Source organism: Podarcis raffonei, chromosome 17 (assembly GCF_027172205.1).
Source record: "Podarcis raffonei isolate rPodRaf1 chromosome 17, rPodRaf1.pri, whole genome shotgun sequence".
Taxonomy (NCBI): Eukaryota; Metazoa; Chordata; class Lepidosauria; order Squamata; family Lacertidae; genus Podarcis; species Podarcis raffonei.
The window spans coordinates 26,575,023-26,593,031 of NC_070618.1; the positions used below are offsets into that span (position 1 = coordinate 26,575,023).

General features: G+C 42.5%; 1 protein-coding gene across 2 annotated transcripts in view; it reads left to right on the top strand.

Moving 5' to 3' along the window:
- Window positions 1–18,009, top strand: part of ADAMTSL1 (ADAMTS like 1) — a 478,676-nt gene that overhangs the window by 144,675 nt on the left and 315,992 nt on the right. The window lies entirely within an intron of this gene.

Here is an 18,009-nt window from a genome sequence, read left to right on the forward strand (position 1 = left end):
TGTTCCAGCTAAGGAAGTGAAAATGTTAGCAATTAGGGGTATCGTCCCCCCCCCCCGGTAAGTTCATACACATTCCAAGGTTGTTCCTCTACAGTTCCTTACATAATTTACTTTCAACTGGGAAACAAATAATTTCTGCTCTGTATTTCACCTACCAACCACCTTTGGGCTAGTTCCAGGCACCTATTTAATCAACAAGAACCAAGTATATCCATACAGTCTGAATCAGGGGTCGTCAGTGCAGTGGGTTCCCCTCCCCAGATGTTGATTACAGCTGCCATAATCCCTGACCATTTGCTGGTGTGTGTGTGGACATTTGCCCCAGGGTACCAGGAGTGGAGATCTGAGCCGCAGGTAGGAGTTGCCAATCTATTTATTCATTTCCCAGTGCTGTGCCTATATGTGGGTGCACATGTATTGAACATGTGTAAGGGTGTGGCAGACACTCCAGTATTTATACATTGAGAGAAGAGAGGGGCACAGCTGACAATTTGGTGTGGTTGTCTGTCCATTTAGCTGTGAAAGGACATTTATAGCATCCTTCAAACTCCCTTTTATATTACTTCTGTCCTGCATTTTATTGCTCACAGATACAATTGTTTCTGTTTTTTCTGTTTCCTAAATACAACAGAATGAAGTGACAGAACTATGCTATATTATATGATGACAAACAAAAAAATGTAACAAAATATAGACATGTCATTCATTTCTTTAATTACAGAAGTATTCATGTAATGCTTTTCAAGCATATTGGTTCTCAAAGCAGTTAATTAAAACCAAACATTAAAAGAAGAATGCAAAAGTTGTAATTTCAATTCACACAAACAGCTGCATAAATGTGGGCTGAACATTTAAGCATAAATAAAAGTTGTGAATGTCTGGATGGAATCATCCACAAATGATACTTATGCTGTAATATAACCCAGTAGCAACCACAAAATGTTGATTGCATTGTTCCCAAAATATGTATTTTAATTTAATGCAGCATATGCAAATTATAAAAAATTATTGTTAACACTACCTATCAGGGCATTACTTCGGTAAATATTTTTCTTTTAATATGGGGTTAACTTTCATAGCACGTGAACTGCTTTTCATTACAGCTGTAGCTAAGGAGATCCTGAAGCAGCATATAAAAATGTTGCAAAGCTTTAAAAATATACTGCCCCAATATCTTGCCAATAGCCCTATTAGCTGAGCCTATCTCTCCTCTAATGACATTAGACTTTAATAAATCATAAAAACATGAAAGGATTTGGGGAGATTGGAAGAAAGTTAATGATTCATTCAATATTTTAAAGGGTAAGTGGAATGACCCCTGCAATTAAATTCAAGTTTGTCTGACATTTGTTTAAGACATAGGGAAGCTGGTACATAACTTTGGAAATTAAACTTGGAAGCACTGTGTGAGCACAGGCAATGTTCATTTGAGAGTTGTCACTATCAGGAGCATGAGCATTATTATCTCTGTGTTTTAAAGCACAGGTGAGGAACTGCAGGCCTGGGCCAAATGCAACCCTCCAGGCAACCCTTTCTGTCATTCCCTCAGAACTCTCCCAGGCCATACTTCCTCCCCAGTCACCCCTTGAGCGTTGTTGCTTGGCTGTAAAGTGACCTTGAAATCTGATAATGCCTCTTGCTTGCATGGACGGAGGATAGAGATATATGTTCGTGGGTGTAGAAACTAGCCAACCATACAAAAGTAAAACTTAATTCTCTTTGGTCTGCCTCTGCCCAGCTCTGGCATGTGACCTTCAGAAGATTGCCTAGTTTGACCTTCAGCTATCAGGCTGAAAAAGGATCTGCACCCCAGTTTTAAAGGGCTGAAAATGAATGAGTCGTTTTGCACCTTGTGTGGAGAGGTGTGGAGGTTGCTGTTGCTTCTTCCATGCTTGCCGCCACAGTGCTCTGGGAAGCTTACAAGCTGCAGCATACTGTACTTGGTTGGACAGTCTCAAAGTTTGTGTATCTTCAGGGCCAGCTCCAGGTTTGAAGGGGCCCTTGGCAATGCGAGCCCCCTCTTGTGTTGGTGTGACCCCCGGCTGTACCTAACAGCAGTGGGTAGCCATGTTAATTTCCCACAGTTCCACCAGTGTAGCAGTGTTCTTTCTGTTGTGAGAAATTAAAAGGGTTGCTCAGTGCTTCCACCACCACATAAAGCCTCTACTAAGGACACAGGGCAAATGCAACTTCTTCTCTTGAGTTCGTAATTAATGCATGTATTACTTTAAGCCAAAGGAGGACACTGTTTGTGTAGTAGTCTAGCCAGCACTTGCTTGTGAGACTCTTTGTCTAAGTTAACTCTCTCCCAACTTGTTGAGACAAAATGTCTGGTATTTCCCCTTTCTACCTTCACTCAAGCTGCAAATAGTTCCTGCATGAATAAAGTCTTTGAACTCCATAAATCGCAAGGGATCTTTCCAATCTAATTCATCCAGGCTTCATGGTCTGCTAAAACAGTGCTGGTTGGTGGGCCTTGCTGGGTTCCTGGGGCCCCTAGCCTAGATGTACCCGATGCTGATGCCAGGTCCATCTATTTCCCTTGGGTTCAAAGCTGAAGAACTTTCCTGAACAATGCCCCCTGGGAGAACTGTCCTCAGCAATTGCAGAGTTTGGCCTTCTGGGACAGCATGCCCATAGTTTTCTCCAAGCTGTTAAAGACTCAGGTGAAAAGCAGATGAAACGTTCATGCAATTTGCTTAGTTTTTTCAAAAGAAGGTTTTGCACGGTCCTTTGTTTTGGAGTCAGTAATTTAAAGCACTGGGAAATTAGTTCATCTGTTTGTTAGACATATGACACAGAATGTCCAGCATACCTGAAGGAGCGTCTCCACCCCCATCATTCTGTCCAGACACTGAGGTCCAGTGCCGAGGGCCTTTGGCGGTTCCCTCCCTGCGAGAAGCCAAGTCACAGGGAACCAGACAGAGGGCCTTCTCGGTAGTGGCAACCGCCCTGTGGAACACCCTCCCACCAGATGTCAAAGAGAAAAACAACTACCAGACTTTTAGAAGACATCTGAAGGCAGCCCTGTTTAGGGAAGCTTTCAATGTTTAATAGACTAATGTATTTTAATATTCTGTTGGAAGCCACCCAGAGTGGCTGGGGAAACCCACACAGATGAGCGAGGTATAAATAATAAATTATTATTATATTATATAATGTGGGGAGTGGGAGAGCAAACTTGAGTACTCAAATGCAAACTCATGAGGCCTTGACATTTTCTGCTGTACCACTACTTGGGGATATATACATCTATGTGGGGTAGATGTAGCCTGCCACTTGTGCTACTGTGAACAGTGTTGCTGACACACCATGGACCAATAGTGGCATGTGTTGTGGGGTAGAGACACTCTCCCAATACCAGTGTTGCTGTTGGTTACCTGGACAAGCTGGGATGGTATGGTGGTGACACTACAGTTACAGTGGTGGGACTTTTGCTGCCTATCTAGTGCTCTTGCCACTATACCCATGCTGCCATGAGCTCACTACCTCTCTCTCCCACCACCACCCAGGCAATCAGCATTGAACTGGAAGAATGAGGCTCCTCTCCACCACACAGAACCACTATTTCTATGGGCTAAAAGATCAACCCTGTGGTTTCACTATGTGTCCTATATTTCTCTCTTCCATTGAGGATTGGTTTCGGACGAAGTTTGCATGGCTCTGTGGAGCACAGCTACAGGATAATCAGGAAAGCCAAGCACTACATTATCCTTGGACTGTGTTTTTTGGTGCTGGCTTTATTAAAACAACAGTATTAAATAATAATAAAAGATGGCGTAAGACCGCAAAATATTGTACCATGAAGACAGTATTAGTTCTGAACCCCACAAAAGAACGTCAGCTGCAAAGCCCAGTCCATCTTTACCTCGTTAAAGGAAAAACCAACAAGGTCTTTCAAAGATAGAAATTAGGCTTAGCAGAAGGGCTACCATTGGTTTCTCAGGGGACTTCAGCTTCCAGTGATATGAAATCTCTGTGTTTAAATACAGGAAGAGCATTAAAAGCTGTATGAGAGTTGACAGATTATGTATGAATAGGGAAACCTGAGCCGGCAAGTGTAGAAAGCTTTTTTTTGCAGTTTGAAAAGCTCCGTGAAGCACAAATGTACAGAAGCTATTTCTCACATTCTGGTTTATTAAAGGGAATAAAAATCAGTAATCCTAGATTCAGAGAGGAAGAAGAGATTAACAAATGGATGAGTATGACCAGACCTTAGCTCCTTGTTTTCATAGGTGTGAGTTTTGAAAAGTAACTTGTACAAGATTGTGACAGTAATTTGTCACATCAAAGTCCTGTGTTTTGCTCAGAAGGTAGAAGAAGCGGTACTAGCAAGCCAGTCAACAACTGAGTTTGGGGACATGATCCTTCCTTAGTTCAGTGCCTTGCACAGAAGCCAGAGGAACTTTGATAAGAACTAATTTGACTTCATGGTAAACTAACAGCTAACTGGGAATACCCAGCCTGAGTGCACGGCCCTGTGTATGCCCTGCAACACAATGCCTATGGGTTCCAAAAGAAACATTCAGAGTTTCCTGCATTGCTGGGGGTTGGTCTAAATGACCTTTGAGGTACCTTCCAACTCTACAGCTCTATGGTTCCTTTTCGAGCAAGGCAGAAAGACTGAGAACCACAGCTCTTGTCATTTTCTTGCATACAACAGCCCTCTCTTTCTTCATTTATGTTCCGATTGTTAAATTTGGCTCCAAGTTCAAAAATAAACAATGTAATATGTAAAATGTAGTTCTCATTTTTGTAGGCTGGTTTTGTTGTTGATTTAAGTGTATTTTGAGAAGTGGTTGCATCTGAAAGTAAGTGAACATGCCCTTTTGATCCTCGCTCTGGCACAATCGAGGGTCTACAATGTTTCCCTATCCTCTTTGAAGCAGATGGAGCTTTGCAGGGATGAAGGAAACAGTGCTTTTTAACAATTTGATCTTTCTTTATTGCTATTTTTTCCAAAAAAAAAATTCAGAGCCAAACCTAGACTTGGCTCTAAGGTTTTAAATAAAATGTATTTTAAACACAGTTTTCCAAAGCAGAATGCAGCGTGATTCCCCCAGAAACAGGTTTCAAAGCAAACGTGGTAGTAACTGAAACTACCACTCAGCTCAATAAAGGATCAAAAGAGACAGGTTTGAAGAGTTATGCTCCTTCCACAGGCAAGCAGAGTGGATTTCTTCCAAGTTCTGAAGCATTGCTCTAGTGAATTTATTTCATGTTTAGGGATTCCAAATAGCAAAACAAAGAGAATTGCAAATGCAAACAACTTATGTTGGCTGTACAAGGAACACATTTCTCACACCTGATTCCTCTCTACCACATCCACACAACCATTCAAGGTCATACTGAGCATTCAGTCCACATAAAGAATTTTGCATAATTATGCTCTCCAAGCAAGGTTTCTAGCTGTCTAAGGGACGCGGGTGGTGCTGTGGTCTAAACCACTGAGCCTCTTGGGCTTGCCGATCAGAAGGTTGGCAGTTCAAATCCCTGCAACAGAGTGAGCTCCTGTTGCTCGGTCCCAGCTTCTGCCAACCTAGCAGTTCGAAATCATGCCAGTGCAAGTAGATAAATAGGTACCACTGTGATGGGAAGGTAAACAGTGTTTCTGTGTGCTCTGGTTTCCAATATGGTGTCTCATTGCACTAGAAGTGGTTTAGTCCTGCTGGTTACATGACCCGAAAAACTGTCTGTGGACAAACACCGGCTCCCTCGGCCTGAAAGTGAGATGAGCGCCGCAACCCCATAGTCGCCTTTGACTGGACTTAACCATCCAGGGGTCCTTTACCTTTTACCTCTAGCTGTCTTCTGGGAGAAGGCCAGGATTCAAGAGCAAACAATCCACTATGTTAAGCCATTTTTTTATTTTAGGTAACAAATGATAGTGGATACCACTTCTGTTCCTGACCCTGGGTGAACATGCAAATTGTGGCAATTTCCACTCCCATTTCCATTCCTATGGAATTTTCCAACATCCCTACATGCATTCATGAGAGGAAGAATATGAAATCTTCTACTTCACTTTTGACTAAATCATAGTTCTCTGTTACAAAGAGACCCAGAAAACTGTGATTTATTCTAACTGTAGCAAGTCAACAATATTTAAAAATTTTTTTTAGCAAGGGTTACTTTAACCCACAGTTCCCTGTGTTAGTAATATGAAATTGTGTCATCCAGGGAGGTACTTTTAGTGGAGAGGCACCTCTGCAAGATTTATCACCCCTACCGCTTCCCCTTATCCTCTTGCTCACAAGCTTGGAGGCACTTAAGAGATACTAGATTTCTTGAGAATAGGAAAGTAATGTTTCTCAAGCCTACTTGTCCTCTACCAGCTAGATTCCCTTCTGTAATTTCTGTTCTCTCCTTAGAAAAAATGTCTAGCACAAACAAGGCAATTAAACATGTGGGTGAGGCAGGCCTGACTCCTAAGCTATGTGCCAAGTCGGCCGACTTCAGGCTACTGATTTAAAGTGTTTTTTATTAAAGGGCTCAGATAAGGAAATTGAGAAAATAGCAGGCTGCGTTGAAAAGAAAATATAACAGTAATTGTCAACTGATCCCAGACTGCTGTAACCGCTAAGGAAGATTTAGTAACTTACATATGAGAGTATATTATTCTTCTGCATTATTATGGGTTCCATCTGGCAAGAGACCAAACAAAAACAGAAACAAAAGCATGTTTGGAAGTAGCCATTTTTACGTTGGGTTCCAGGAGGAAAGATCAGCATGGGGGAATGGTAGAATCAAGTCAACTAAATAGGAGATGGATGCTTACCACTGGCAGGTCAAGTGTAAGCATAAACAGGTATTTCTTCCCTTCCTGCTAGACACCCATGCACATTCAGGTTAAAAAAAAAAAATTGGGTTTGTATTGACTCACTTTGAGGACCATGGAAGAAAAGGGTCTTCCTTGTGTTGCTGGATGGAAGGATGCTATCCAAAGGGGGGTTTTATGAGAGAGGGGTTTGTGTTTTGCTCTGTTATGGAAATCGGTTTATTCAACAGCCAAAGACTTCCCTCATCCTGAGGGCTGGATTGAGGTTTGATGAGGCCCTAAGCTCCTGAAGGTAATGGGGCCCTTTATGTGTCCAGCTGTCCTTTGTCAACAACAAATTGCCACTGTTTTTTTGTGTTGAATATATGCTATATGATAATTTATGGACCTAATAGGTATCTAAAGCCATTTGCACATAACAAAAATATGTATTTTTATCAAAGTATTTTATTTTATTTTATTTTTTATCTTATATTTTGGAAATTTACATCCAGGGTTTTTTCCCTTTAATTTTTTTGGGGGCCCCCAAGCGAGTGGGGCCCTAAGCTATAGCTTGTTTAGCTTATACGTAAATCTGGCACTGCTCATCCTCCATATGCCCAAAAGAAGAAAAGAGGACAGAGGAACCCTGAAGCTCACTCTGCTTCATTTGCCATCATCTAAATCAGGATTTAAACTACCATCTGAACAGGACCAATGGGATCACTCTCACAAATACTCCCATGAATTGAAGATAATAAGCCACTTCATCTCATGATCAGTTCAAAGGCATATCATTTATTACATCAGCATTATAGGAAACAAACCCATAAACTTCTTAGTCAATCCATCCCTTGAAGACAGAGGGAAAACCCTAGTCAACAAGAGCAGAAATGTGATACAAGCAATTGCTACCATTCAGAAGTCAAAGATCATTATGGAGCTGGAAACATTGTATTGTTTGGATTGTGTGTATTCATTCTCATCCAGCTAGGAAGACTTAATAATTTTACACAGGTAGGTAGCCATGTTGGTCTGCCGTAGTCGAAACAAAATAAAAAAATTCCTTCCAGTAGCACCTTAGAGACCAACTAAGTTTGTTATTGGTATGAGCTTTCGTGTGCATGCACACTTCTTCAGATACCATTTTACACATGCATTCATGGGGTCTGAACTGGCAGTGGTTGATCATCAGCAAGACCTTGGGGCCATATTTTAATTAATTGTTTCATTTTTAATTAATTGTTCTGGATTTAAGTTAATCTCACCCCACTGAAATCATTAGAATGAAACTGGCATAAATCTAAGAACGTTATGGATCACACTTCCTGTACCCTTGTTCTGAGTGCCTCTACCCCCATCGTACAACCAGGACACTGAGGTCCAGCGCCGAGGGCCTTCTGCTGGTTCCCTCCCTGCAAGAAGTCACGTTACAGGGAACCAGGCAGAGGGCCTTCTCGGTAGTGGCACCCTCCTTGTGGAACGCCCTCCCATCAGATGTCAAGGAAATAACTAACTACAACTTTTAGAAGACATCTGAAGGCAGCCCTGTATTGGGAACTTTTTTATGTTTTGGTATTTTATTGTGTTTTATATTTTGCTGGAAGCTGCCCAGAGCGGCTGGAGCAACGATGGGCAGCATGTAAACAATAAAATAGTAGTAGTAGTTTGTTGTTGTTGTTGCTGCTGCTGTTATTTCTTGGCTTAATTTCTGCCAATTTCTGAGGAAGCAGCAGAGCAGATTCGTTGCTGCACACTAAAGTGGTTCTTTAGTTTTTAAATGGGTGGAAAATGTTTCCCACAGTCTGGAAATTATTTGGCATTTCGAACAATTTATTCCCATCGCATTCTACTCAGTTCTGTTCCCTTTTCAAATAAAGGCCATTTATAAGTTGATGGTTTGTATAATCTATTATAGCCATACACTTTCCCCTCATTATGGGGCTGTCTCTGTTTTAGCATGCTGTTTGGTATACGGCTCCAGTTGAGCTATCATACATACCATCATTAGAATAATACTTTATGATAACACAGAAAATGCCTGTCTCCTAAAGTTGGTATTTTAACAAGGGTGGAGTGCATCTGAAATGTATATCACATTGCAAAGGGTTTCATATTGCCAAACCCTGAATACAAGCTATAGCCACTAGAGGCTTTTTACCCCCTTTTTTTTAGTGGAATGTGATATTATTTTAGTTGTTACTGTTAAGTTTGCTTGGAATTTTTATTTGCTTATAAATACATGTTTGTGGCACATCCTCCATACTCTGATATAGAGTCCCAGTGAGAATGTTAAGGGGAAAAAGGTTGCCAGTGCAAAATAATTAAGAGCACATAAGCATATTCCTAAATATGTAATAGAGTTTAGGCATAGTTTAATTTGCCGTTCATAAATCTTTTATTCTTCCGTTCGTAATAAGGACTATTTATTAAAATCTGGCATACAGTTATCAATGATGAATATTCCTATTGTAAGAACAGGAAGCTGATCAACATTTAGGTTTTGGCTGTTTGTTTCCTGTATCCCTTTCATTTGAATTCAATATTTTTTTAAAGTGATGATAAAAAAGAAAAAGATGGAGAAACTTGAGTTTCAGAATGAGTATCTACTTTTCTGACTTGTGTAGTTTTATATGAATCAGCCTTTGAAATGTGGCAGTTTCATTTTAGCGTGGCACCTAAAAGATACCCTTGTATCTAAAGCCAATATCACACATGTGATAGTACTAAAAGAGAAAAATTATATGAAATAGGTGGAACAGAATATATTTCAATTCATAATGTTGGCGTGGCTACTTTCCCCAAGGTCTGAAATAATTTCATAATTGTACCACAGTTCAACCATATCTTCATGTTGGCTGTTTTTCTGAGTCACGCAGTGGCATCACCCTCAAAGCCCTAGTGATGAAGTAGACTCCACACATAAAAACTTGAAGATGACTCTTTACTTGCAGGATGGCAACTATTTACAAGCAGTAGCATTTACACATGTCAAGTCCAGTGAAATGCATTTCTCTCCCTTGAGCCCAAGAGAGGGTCTTCTTGTTTCCCAAACTCCTTCCTAGCAGTGCGTAAGTGATCAGTCCATAGCTTTGTCCGTCCTCACAAACTTCTCCGGACACGGCACCTCCACGCTCCGCAAAACAACAGCAAAACAATTCCCACCCCTCCTATCACTACCTAAGACATCCATACTCACTTTTATAGGGAGTTAACAAACTGACAAGGCAAAGATTCAGCATTTCTGTGACCTTAATTGGAGCAGCAAGATGTTGCAGCTGTTACATTACATTACAGAGGTTTTCCTTTTCCCCCAATGCAATGTATTACAGTGGTACCTCAGGTTAAGAACTTAATTTGTTCTGAAGGTTCGTTCTTAACCTGAGGTACCACTTTCGCCAATGGGGCCTCCCGCTGCTGCCATGCCACAATTTCTGTTCTCATCCTGAAGCAAAGTTCTTAACCCGAGGTACTATTTTTGGGTTAGCAGAGTCTGTAACCTGAAGCGTCTGTAACCTGAAGCGTCTGTAACATAGCTGTCAACTTTTCCCTTTTCTTGCAAGGAATCCTATTTGGAATAAGGGAATTTCCCTTAAAAAAGGGGAAACGTTGACAGCTATGGTCTGTAACCTGAGGTACCACTGTATTTGTAAAATACATTTTATAACAAATATATTACAAGTATTAACACATCACTCTTCTCCTCTCCATTTAGCATGTCTGTTGTTGCTGTGTGTGCGCAGGAGAACACACTGTGTGTGTAGTCCCAGTCTGTGGCTCTCTATGTTACAGAAGAAAGGAGAGCCCTAGACGTGCCCATGCTTAGTGGGGTTTTCCTTGTTTCAGTGTTGCAGACGTTGGGAGAGCCTTCTCCAGCTTGGTGCACTCCATGTGTTTTCGGACCACGACTGACACCAGCCAGCTCATATCATTTGGATCAGTCAGGTCAGTGGTCAGGGCGGGTGATGGGAATTGTCATCCGACATAATCTGGAGGGCACCAGGTTGAAGAAGGCTGCATTAAAGAAACTAGAAGAGCAACAAGAAATGTCTGCTAACCAGGTTATTATCTGCAAACATATATATATATGTGTGTGTGTGTGTGTGTATATATATATATATATATATATATATATATATATATATATATATGCAAAAGAGATGTGGAATGAGAAAGAGAATTAGTAAACTAAATGTTTTAAACTGCTACTGATATAAGTGGGACATGTATGATATCATAAAAGATCAGTAACACAGCCCATTTCCTATTGTGTCCACTTTGTTTGGGACCTTCGGAGAGTCGGACACAAACTTTTATAAGTAAAACATTGCCTCACTATACTGTTCAAGCATGCAGGTGTTCGCATAGGCCTTAAAAATGGTGAGACCTTCCCTCTGCCTCCCATATCCAGCTGCTAATAATAAAAATTATAATTTATCATAATCAGGCTGCATGCAAGAACAGAGTGCCTCATCCCCTGGTGCATTTGGCAGAACACAAATAGTTTGCACCAACTTCTGCCTTCTGGACTGGATAATGACATCATCATCATCATCTGGAAAATTCCAGGCAATACTCTGGTGATTTCTGAACCTGAGGTCCTATTTTGATGTTCCCCAACAAGCCAGGATTTTGCAGTCCAAGAGCAAACTATGGTTTCAGGATTGCTAGCAATCCTGACTTTTTAAAGCAGCAACATAGCCAAAATCCTATCACAGTATGTCAGTTTGTGGCTTCCTGGTTTGTTTCTCCAGTTCATACCTGGGGAGCAGTGAAGTGGGAAGGCTGGGCAGCAACGCTTATCCACAATAAGCCACGATAAACCTGGTATGTTGGAATGTGAGAACGTGTAGCCACAAGCCCATGGGCCACCCACTTCCCCTTGCCACCCCTGCTTTTCTCAGGCCACACCTCTCACTGGCCAGGTCCACATAGCCCTCAAACCATTGAATGACTGGAATTAGGGTTGCCACCTTTGTTGTGGCAAAATACAAGGTGGGGCAGCGTGGTTGGGGAGAGTCCCCCACCCCCCATCTGGTGTTGAAGTGTTCAAAGCGATCCATTGCAATCTAGAGAGCCAGCATGGTGTAGTGGTTAAGAGTGGTGGACTCGTAATCTGGTGAACCGGGTTCGCTTCCCCGCTCCTCCACATGCAGCTGCTGGGTGATCTTGGGCTAGTCACACTTCTCTGAAGTCTCTCAGCCCTACTTACCTCACAGAGTGCTTGTTGTAGGGGAGGAAGGGAAAGGAGATTGTTAACCTTTTTGAGACTCCTTAAGGAGAGTGAGAAGAGAAGACTCCCTGGAAAAGACCCTGATGCTGGGAAAGATTGAGGGCACAAGGAGAAGGGGACGTCAGAGGATGAGATGGCTGGACAGTGTTCTCCTTTGTGGCTTCTAGTGGGTCCAAGCCCCACCTGCTAACATTGTTCATCAGCGAGGGAGAGCTTTTTTGGGAGGGAAATTGTAGTTTTAGGTTCAGTGCCTTGAAGTGTCCGTTGGGTTTAAGGGGACCAATAATATTCTTAGTGTAAAAGCACTGTTTCAGAAGGCAGTGAAGCACGGAAAGGAATGTTGGTTTTGTGAACTTTGGCAGCCTGGAGCCCTATTGTGCATTGATGGAGCACAGCTTTTCTCTGAAGATTTCCAAAGGCATCACCATCGCTTTAAATAAGGCACCTCGTGGAAATCAGAGCTGGCTGGCGCTGTTTCACGAAGCTGTGGCTGTGAGCAAGTAGAGGACCACAGGAGACAACACCACATTTATTTTTAAACGTTGTTATTTGGGGAAAAGGGAGCCCTGCCTGGGCTTCACGTTGTGCAAATGGCTAGTCACGCCAGAACTATATTTGGTTTCATTTCCAAATGGCTCCAGATAAAGTATTTTTCTTACCAACGTGTTTGGTTCTTCAGTGAAGCAGTTTGAGTTCATGGCATCAAGAAAACTGTTCTGTTATCAGATGGCTACATCCGACTTTAAAAGTGTCCATAATACAAATCATGAAAAAATCTAGCCATGTGTAGGCATTAGAGTAAATGGTCCCCTCCCTTTAACAGCACTGTGAAGAACAGAGACCCATATATTGCTATTATATTTAGGGACAGACACTTTTGTTGCAATAGGTTTATCAATTTCATAACCCAGAAATAAAGTTATTCAACTTAGAATGCTAGAATCATAGAATTGGAAGGGACTCTGAGGGTGATCTAGTCCAACCCTCTGCAATGCAGGAATCTCAACTAGATAATATATGACAGATGGCCATCCACCCTCTGCTTAAAAAGCTCCACGGAAGGAGAACCTGTTCTGCTGGAGTCTGTTTGCTCCATCTTCCATGCAACAGCCCTCCAGATATTTAAAGATATTTCCTCTCACTCTCCTCTTTTCCAGGCTAAACATGTCCAGCGCCTTCAACCATTCCTCATCAGGCTTGGTTTCCAGACCCTTGATAATCTTGGTCACCCTCCTCTGAATACATTCCAGCTTGTCAATGTCATTCTTAAATTGCGGTGTCCAGAATTGGACACAGTATTCCAGGTGTAGTCTGACCAAAGCAGAATTTATCTGGACACTATATTTCTGCTGATGCAGCCTAGAATAGCATTAGCTTTTTGCTGCAGCACCACACTGTTGACTCATGTTAAGCTTGTGGTCTACTAAGACCTTTTTACATGTACCACTGGCAATCCAGGTGTCCCTCATGTTATATTTCTGCAGCTGGTTCTTCCTGCCTAAGTGTGGAGACTTACATTTGTCCCTATTGAAATTCATTTTAATAATAATAATAATAATAATTTATTATTTGTACCCCGCCCATCTGGCTGGGTTTCCCCAGCCACTCTGGGCGGCTTCCATAGAAACCAAAAATACACTAAAATATCATACATTAAAAACTTCCCTGAACAGGGCTGCCCTTTTTGTTAGATCTCCAATCTGCTAAGAATCCTGATTCTGTTTTCAGCGGCATTGGCTACCCAGCGGCATTGGTTTCATCTGCAAATTTGATGAGCATCCCCTCAATTCCTTCACCCAAGTTTGCATATTCTAAAACAAATATGTATAATTATGCACTCCCCCCCCCTTTACTCTCATAGCAACATTTGCATCTCAGTAAACGTTCACAATGTCTGAATGTTGTGTGGTCTTGTTTCTACGGAAGGAATAAATAACAGGAATTGGAGCAACAGTCTCTAGAAGTCACTAAGGCAACATTTTTCCATCTTTGCCGCATTAAGCAGTTGGTCCCTTACTTTTCCCGCCTCGATCTGACCACAGTGATCCATGCAACGGTCACCTCCAGGCTTGACTACTGTAACTCACTCTACGCAGGGCTGCCCTTGAAAGCTGTCCCACAAACTCCAGCGGGTGCAGGATGCTGCAGTGAGGCTCCTCACAGGGTCCCTGCCATGGGAGCATATTCACCCAGTGCTTTACCAGTTGCACTGGCTCCCAGTGGAGTATAGGGTCAGGTTCAAGGTGCTGGTTTTGACCTTTAAAGCCCATTGTGGCTTAGGGCCCTCGTATTTACAGGTCTGCCTCTCCTAGTGTGCCCTGCAGAGGACCTTAAGGTCCATGAATAACCATAGTTTAGAGGTCCTGGGCCCTAAGGAAGTCAGACTATCCTCCACCGGGGCCAGGGCCTTCTCAGTGATGGCTCCGACCTGGTGGAATGCTCTGTCGCAGGAGACCAGGGCCCTTCAGGATTTAACCTCCTTCTGCAGGGCCTGTAAGACTGAGTTATTCCACCTGGCCTTTAATTTGAATTCAGCCTGATCTATCATTCCCCTTCCTTCCCTCCCCCTCCCCTTTTATGAAGATTACCTGCTCTGATACCCCACAGCTAATTCTCCCCTGGCCTCCTTGCTGGCCCAAGTAGGACCAAATCAGCCAGCTAGCCCTGGGGATTATCTGATTGATTTTTGATTCTTGAATTTTATTGTTATTCATGTTTTTATACTGCATTTTATGCTGCTTTTATAATTAAGTGTTTTAAAGTGTTTTAAATTTGTTGTTAGCCGCCCTGAGCCCGGTTTTTGAACTTGGAAGGGTGGGGTATTAATAATAATAATAATAATAATAATAATAATAATAATAATAATTATTATTATTATTATTATTATTATTATAGAAGTAGCTAAGCGTTTGTTAGCTGTGCGACCAGAGCCAATGCAAGTTTACCTGGTCTTACTGAGTTTAATGGGCTTACTCCCAATGCTCATAGAATGTGTGTGTTTTGTTAGAGAGAGAGAGAGAGAGAGAGAGAGCGCGCCATTGTCTGGCACCCTGTGAATGGAAGTTCAGTCCCCCTGTATTCTTGCTGAACTTCCTCCATCCCAGTATGAGCCTGGGAGGATCATATGTAGTGCAGACAAAAGCAAGCACCTCTCCCTTCAACTCTGATTCTCCTGAACTATCAGGGAAAGGCAGTTAAAATCCCCCAAGTGCTTTATTTCGAAGCAGAGAGGTGCCAGGATGCACACCTGCCCAGAAACTATCGGACCTTGCAGGCAGTAATATGGCTTCTTAGGGAGCCTTGGACTTGAATCCTAAATGAATGTAGACAGGCTGAATATATTCAAGTGAAGATACATGAGCACATGCTCGCTTTCCTTTATTATAGGTTGGGAGTCAGCTCATTGAAAACAGATGTTGGAGCAAGGCTTGGCCCAAATTAAGCATCTGTGGCTCAATGTGGCTTGTAAGCCACAGTTTGGTCAGTGCTGTGGTGCCTTTTGTTATTGTAAGGGTTTCCTTGTGTGGAAATGATGAGCTGTAACTTTCTAAAGACTTAACTTGAACCAATGCTTAGAACCCAAAAGCATAGACTGGAGACAGGCAGTGTTTATTCCACCCCCACCCCCACCCCACCCCGAAAATGGAAGCTTGCTTGAAATAAAGCTTGCTGCTCATATTCAGTCCACTTTCACCTTCTAGTTTACAGAAACCTACAAAGCTTTTCTTTTCTGTCTTTTTTGCTTGAAAGATCTGTGAAACTCTTTGGCCAGAGGTAACAAGTTATGTGTGTGTATGCCCTTGATAAAATGAACTTTCTCAAACCGCTTTTAGCTCTGTTAAAATATGCTATCAACCGTGAGAGGCCTTTTTTTCAGTATTGGTGCTGAGCCATTACGAAATTCATATTTTGATATATTGGTTTTAGAAAACTTATATGTTGTGCATTCAATGGTCCAAACAGTGCCAAGAACAGCTTCTGTCATTTTGAAAATCAAAACAACTACCGTATTTTTTGCTCTATAAGACTCACTTTTTCCCTTCTAAAAAGTAAGGGGAAATGTGTGTGCGTCTTATGGAGCGAATGCAGGCTGCGCAGCTATCACAGAAGCCAGAACAGCAAGAGGGATTGCTGCTTTCGCTGCGCAGCGATCCCTCTTGCTGTTCTGGCTTCTGAGATTCAGAATATTTTTTTTCTTGTTTCCCTCCTCCAAAACTAGGTGCGTCTTGTGGTCTGGTGCGTCTTATAGAGCGAAAAAAACGTGTATATGCAATGAAATGTGTGAACAACAGTAAGCAGCAACATGTGAAGCAATGATATAAAACAGTGCCTCTGAGCATGCACAGAGCAAAACATTCCAGCAGACTGTAAACCCTGGCACACTTCCTACTTTAGAAATCAAGTTCTGCCTTTTAGGAAGTAGCCAAACAGTTTGTTGCACACAGTGGGTGGGATGGAGGGGAGTCTTCTTTGAATGCAAAAGCCTTCAGAGGTTAGTTTGCTGCTGCCAACTTTTGGAAGTTCATCAGGGGCTGTCTTTAAAACAGCAGGGCTTATAGTGGCCATGGGAGAATTTTCCGGGTTACTGTGCATTTAAAAAGAGATCTATTGATTAAAGACATCTGACTGTCTTGAGAATGAATAGAGAAAATAATCACCTCCAACTCCAGTGATATTAATATTTCCACTGGCCAGGTTCACTGCTATATAATACATTGCCTGCTTTCTCACCTCTCCAGCCTCCTCCCCCCCCCAACTTTCTTTTCCTAGGATTTCTTACTGTGCATTCTTCTCAAGCTTAGTATCATGCTGGAATTCTAAATTCAGCCAAAAAAATTTTTTGGGACTTGAATCCAATATCCAGACCAAATTTGAACTACATCCATTTCCCCCCACCGGGCTGCAACGTGAAGATTTTTAATTCTGTCCGCCTTTACTAAAACGCCGAAACCGCGGCCTCTCGCTAGCTGTGCGCATGGAGTAGGTCTGAATGTTTTGTGCTGCGTTCCCAGAGAAGCTGTTTACTAACTCTGTCAGGAATAGTTAGGACACGCTGCAGGCACGGTTTTTCTATTGCTGAATACCAGACTCAGCCCTTTCAAAAGAATTACACTTTTATAGTGGTTTCCCAAAGGATAGCATATAACCCTTCAGAGGGCCACACAGTGATTTTTTCTGTGTGTAAGTGTGCGCATGTTGGTGTGTTTCTGCAGCAGATTCACTGCATCTTGCCCTCTCAGATGTGCAGATGTGGAGGGGAAGGGAACTCGAATCTCTGCAGCGCATCTGGGCTTTCAGCAAGCAAAAATATTATAGGCACGATCTGATGGGGAACAAGAGGATTAGGAGAATGTTTAGCCCCATGCCCCTGTTATATTTGTTTATAAGGGTATTTATATAAACCGCCAACTCATTATTGAGAAATATTGAGCACCAAAAATACAATAGAAGTAATTAAATCACACCAAAATGCAGGGCTAAACGCCCAATTCTGAATAGAATTAATTCTCTAAAAATGCTTGACGAAGCAAAACACTTTCTTCAGATGACAGGGAGCATCATTTTTGCCTTAATCCAGCTGAGACTGCTGAAACTGACCCACTAGCCTAGGGTTACCAGACATCCCCGGTTCCCGGGGACAGTCCCTGGATTTGCAAATCTTTCCCTGGACAAATTCTGTCCCTGGAATATCCCCAGATTTGCAAATCTGTCCCTGGGAAATGTGGCAGTGGCAGCCTCAGCAGCCCGGAGCCAGCCTGGTAGCACAGTTGGCTCTGGCTGGCTTCAGGAGCTGCTCACTGCTTGCTGCCACCGCCACTGCCCAGGGGGAACCGGGGACGTCCGGCGGTACAGATTTCCTGCCCCCTTCCACCTTTGTTTTGACAGATCGGTGGAGGCTCAGGAGTTGTGGGCAGGTGGCCGTTGCCCAGCAGGGGTGCAAGGCGCACGGTATCTCTGCCAGGCAAGGTGCAAAGCCCTTCTTTTGCACCCTGTGAAACATAAATGTGCAGTTTTTTTT